The sequence below is a fragment of the Macrobrachium nipponense genome, chromosome 43, assembly GCF_015104395.2.
Source record: "Macrobrachium nipponense isolate FS-2020 chromosome 43, ASM1510439v2, whole genome shotgun sequence".
Classification (NCBI taxonomy): Eukaryota; Metazoa; Arthropoda; class Malacostraca; order Decapoda; family Palaemonidae; genus Macrobrachium; species Macrobrachium nipponense.
In genome coordinates, this window is record NC_061104.1 from 23,258,008 (window position 1) to 23,264,031 (window position 6,024).

Genomic DNA, 6,024 nt, shown 5'->3' on the forward strand with positions numbered 1-6,024 from the left:
ACTGCCTGTATTATTATTATCATTATTACTATATAAGGACACAGCTATCATCATTCTATACGCTATCACTTCCATAATATAAGCACCAATGTTATAACCAATCATCCCAGTATAACAAGCATATTATCGTGCGATTGTCATATGTATTGATATCATTACCATATATTCCTATTTCTAGTAAGCATATCTGTAGTTTAAGCTAAGAAATTATTAATTAATTACTATGCAATATACAGTTGCACGGCACATTGTTTAAAAGGGTTGAGACGTGCTGCTGACGATTCGTCTGGCTAAATATGGTATTCATCCACGATTCATTGGTTCAGATATGGATGAAGTGTTTTTTTTTCTTACTCTAGAGCCAACTCCTTTTAAAGAACAGATTATATATATATATATATATATATATATATATATATATATATATATATATACTATATACATGTATATATATATATATATATATATATATATATATATATATATATATAGTATTTATGTATATATATATATATATATATATATATATATATATATGTATATATCTATGTATATATATATGTATATATATATATATATATATATATATATATATGTATATATATATATATATATATATATATATATATATATATATGCAAACAACACACACACACCTCCGTCAAACAAACAAACAAAAAACGAGAATTTAATAAATCAGATAAAATCACGTCTCCCGTACCATTCGCGTATTATTTTGCGTCTACTTCACCCGAAAATAAACGCCTGTAGCGACGCCAAAAATAAAAAAAAAAACATAAATAATCACCTGGTATCCTCAGGTAAGGTAAACCCCGGAGTAGATTTATAATGGTCGTCAATAAGGCTTGATATGTCATCTCCATTTTGCGGTCTGTGACAAATCTTGATGTCTGGGAAACCTAGGATATCTGAAGAAGTCCTCGCCACGTGTATTTGGGCCGTGTATATATATATATATATATATATATATATATATATATATATATATATATATATGTATATATATATATATATATATATATGTGTGTGTATTTCTATGTATATATAAAGTATATATACATATATGTGTATGTATATGTACATATATATACTTGTACATATACAAAATGTATATGTATAAACGTGTATGTATGTGATATAAGAATTTATAATTGGCTCCAAGTCTTCATTTCAATGTGATTTTAGTATATATATATATATGATAATTATATATAATATACTATATAATAGCCTAATGTTAATATATTAATAATAATAACTAATAATAATAATAATAAATAATAATAATAATAATAATAATAATAATAATAATAATAACAATTCTATAAAAAATTATTTGATCAAATCTCATATCAATAATATCAATAAACACTCAGAGAGAGAGAGAGTGAGAGAGAGATTATCATTAACTTTAGAAAATAAAACATGACTGATTAAATCCCATCCTGGCAAACACTACGAGAGAGAGAGAGAGAGAGAGAGAGAGAGAGAGAGAGAGAGAGGATATCTCCCCGACTTATATAACCCCTGAAAACACCTGTGACACAGGTAGACGTTAATTAAAATTTACTCTTGCCCAGGTATGTACTGCGCATGAGGCGAGCTGTCCAAACGCTTAAGCGTTTAGGTGTGTCAAACGTCTGACTAAGCGTAACGCCAGCTTCATTAGTAAGCTGAAGCTTATATACATTAGAGGAATGTGTAAGCTTGTACGCTTTCTTCTCTGAGCGAGACGCCTCGCTCTGTGAATTATTTAAATTATTCGTGGACATGTGTCGCTAATTATGTTTGTAATATCTGTTCATTTGTATTTTTTATATAAGAGGATGCATTGTTGGTTTTTTTTACGCTACTGATAGAAACAGGTGTTCAACCTAAGTACGTATTATTGATAGTATATATATATATATATATATATATATATATATATATATATATATACGTAAACCTCTAGATGGTAAGGGAATTCTCTCAGTCTTCTGTACTCCATATATTTTACATATGCTATTTGTATCATATATATATATATATATATATATATATATATATATATAATATATAATATATATGTATATTAAATGTATGTGTATGTTTGTGAATTAAAAGACAAAGCTTATGCATGCACTAATTTTTTTAATTATTACAAATGAAAATGCTAAAGATAAAATGACAGTGACGAGTAATGAATTGAAGTTCAGATTTGCCGTCATCCAGCCCCGGACACTGGCTAATCAGCGCCTTAATACTCCATTTTATTATTTTATTATCATCATCAACTCTCAGTTCAATTCAAGCGATTTATTTCAATTTGCAACATTCCCACAACTGAGACGACCTTACCCAATAAGCTACTGCTGCCAAGCATGCCCTGGGCATGGTCCTTCCAGGAATACCCCCAGGGTATCGTCCGCCAGTGGTATTATAATGCCCCACGGGGTGGTAATCATCATTAACGGGATGGGAGGAAGAGGTCGAGATAATAATAATAATAATAATAATAATAATAATAATAATAATAATAATAATAATAATAATAATAATGTTCTTTAAGGTCCACAATAATATACTGATGGTGGCAGTAGTAAAAAGTTTTTATAAAACTGCTACCCTCAGTATATTATTGTGGACCTTAAAAAACATTACTTGTGCCCGAGCCATTGAGATTTGGTACCCAATAATAATAATAATAATAATAACAACAACAACAATAATAATAATAATAATAATAATAATAATAATAATAATAATAATAATAATAATAAGAACTAGCCAGCGATGATACGTGGCAATGGCTACAGAGGGGAGAGCTAAAGAAGGAAACTGAAGGAATGATAACAGCGGCACAAGATCAGGCCCTAAGAACCAGATATGTTCAAAGAACGATAGACGGAAATAACATCTCTCCCATATGTAGGAAGTGCAATACGAAAAATGAAACCATAAAACACATAGCAAGCGAATGTCCGGCACTTGCACAGAACCAGTACAAAAAGAGGCATGATTCAGTGGCAAAAGCCCTCCACTGGAGTCTGTGCAAGAAACACCAGCTACCTTGCAGTAATAAGTGGTACGAGTCACCTGAGGGAGTGATAGAAAACGATCAGGCAAAGATCCTCTGGGGACTATGGTATCAGAACAGATAGGGTGATACGTGCAAATAGACCAGACGTGACGTTGACTGACAAAATCAAGAAGAAAGTATCACTCATTGATGTCGCAATACCATGGGACACCAGAGAAGTTGAAGAGAGAGAGAAAAAATGGATAAGTATCAAGATCTGAAAATAGAAAATAAGAAGGATATGGGATATGCAGTGGAAATCGTACCCATAATCATAGGAGCACTAGGCACAATCCCAAGATCCCTGAAAAGGAATCTAGAAAAACTAGAGGCTGAAGTAGCTCCAGGACTCATGCAGAAGAGTGTGATCCTAGAAACGGCGCACATAGTAAGAAAAGTGATGGACTCCTAAGGAGGCAGGATGCAACCCGTAACCCCACACTATAAATACCACCCAGTCGAATTGGAGGATTGTGATAGAGCAAAAAAATAAAATAAAAATAAAATAAAAAAATAATAATAATAATAATATTTTCTCTTTTATCACAGTCTTCCAATTCGACTGGGTGGTATTTATAGCGTGGGGTTCCGGGTTGCATCCTAGTATTATTATTATTATTTTTTTTTTTTTATAATATTTATTATTATTATTATTATTAAAAAGAGATATGTGCCAAAAAATCAAAGCGAATCCCTAAAAATAATATATAATTTCATGGATAATTTTATTGACACCAATGGAGTTCATAAGCAGACCCAGGCATGACTAAGACAAGATTATAAGAAATAAAAAGGAAATTTGAGCAAGAAATGATAGACAAAGCCATTGCCAATAAACTCCATCTTAGAGAGAAACGCTAACATGTTAAAAAAAGGAAATCGACTCGTTTTCCCGTTAACTGATTTAACAACGAAACTGCCCGTAATTTAACATTGGGACCATCAATCACTATAAGCATTGAAGATTTATGTCATAATCACCTCTGATAAATCACCAGGGGTATATTGTCATAAATCAATACGTAAGTGTACGCTAAGTATACCCTAGTTAATTGGGTCAATGTTAAAACTGGAATTAACTTTTCGTTAAAAGATTAACCGAGAGATCTATCGGAGATATTGATCTAATCAACTTCCATAAATCATTTGGAACTGATAGATATTAACATCCTTCAGAGGTCGGAACAATATGAGAAGAGTGAACAACTCGGCTGTTAATTCGTTAATGTTAAAATTGACTTCACAAATCAGCGTCCCTCTTTGTGTGTGTGTGTGTGTGTGTGTGAGAATGGAATGGATAAAATTAGTAGAGTTGAGTTTGCTATTAGGCGTTGATAAATCGGTACATGGTAATATGAGCTTGAACAGAGATATTGACAAGTTAATTGATGTGCATTTCATATATATATATATATATAATAAGTATTATACATATATATATGTATATATATATATATATATATATATATATATATATATATATATATATATATATATATATATATATATATATATATATATATATATATATGTATGTATATATATATATATATATATATATATATATTATATATATTTATATATATATTATATATATATATATATATATATATATATATATATATATATATATATATATATTATATATATATATATAATGTTAAAGTTTAATTCAACCTCGACATCACTGAGGAATCTCTATGTCTCTACGAGTTACGAAATTAATATAGAATAATTATCATTAAAAGCCCCAACAAATTAACAAGATTAATATTAAAATGTCACAAACAAAGCAAGCCATCAGCCCAAACAATCGACAAAAATCTAACCAGATTAACTATCCGATTTGAATTGAACAAACAAAGGAATGCTAAAAAAATTAATTCCAGGTTGCTGGGATTAACAACTCTCTCTCTCTCTCTCTCTCTCTCTCTCTCTCTCTCTCTCTCTCTCTCAGCCCCCAATTAAGAGACCGTGCTATAACCAGTCGAATCCAATAATTAAATGGCAAATGTATGTTTCGCCCGAGGGCCCTCTTCTCGCTACGAGACAATGATGGAACGCCCCCCTCTCCAAAGCGGAACCGTATAGCCTGGAATACCTAATCTTGGTGCGTGGAACGTATTCATAATGCCGAAGGTTCCACCTTCCTGTTTGGTAAACAAGGTATCCTAGAAAGTTATCGATAGATTTCGGTGGAATTTTGTGTACGGGTCAGTCATAGATTAAGGAAGAATTAAACAAATTATCAGAAAGTTTTGTGTCTGATTTTCTAACTAGAATTATGATCATATATCTGTTCACATAACCTTCCAAAAATTTATATCTATATATCTATACATATAGGCCATAGATTAAGAAAGAATTAGACAAATTATCAAAGGGTTTTGCATCTGATTTTGTAACCAGAATTATGGATAATTATCCGTTCACATAATCTTCCAAAAATTTATATATATATATATATATATATATATATATATATATATATATATATATATATATATATATATATATATATATATCTTCTTCTTCTTACCAGCTTGTTCCCATTTTATATGGGGTCGCCGTTTCGGATGAGCCGTTTCCATCTATTTCTATCTTGTGCTTCTGCCTCATCAATTCCCTTCTCATTTAAGTCTCTCTCACACAGTCCTTCCATCTCTTTCTTGGTCTCCCTCTTTTTCTTCTTCCTTGCACCTCCACCCCCATAGTATGTCTCCCAGCGTGGTCCTCATCTCTCCTCAACAGGTGTCCATACCATCTCAGCCTCCCCTCCTGCACTTTCTTGATACTTCCACCACCTTAGTTGACCCCCTTATGTAGTCATTTCTGATCCTATCACTCTTGTTACCCCAGACATCCACCTAAGCATTCTCATTTCTGCACATCCATCTTCTTCTGCTCTGCTTTTCTCATGCTTGCTGTTTCCGTACCATACA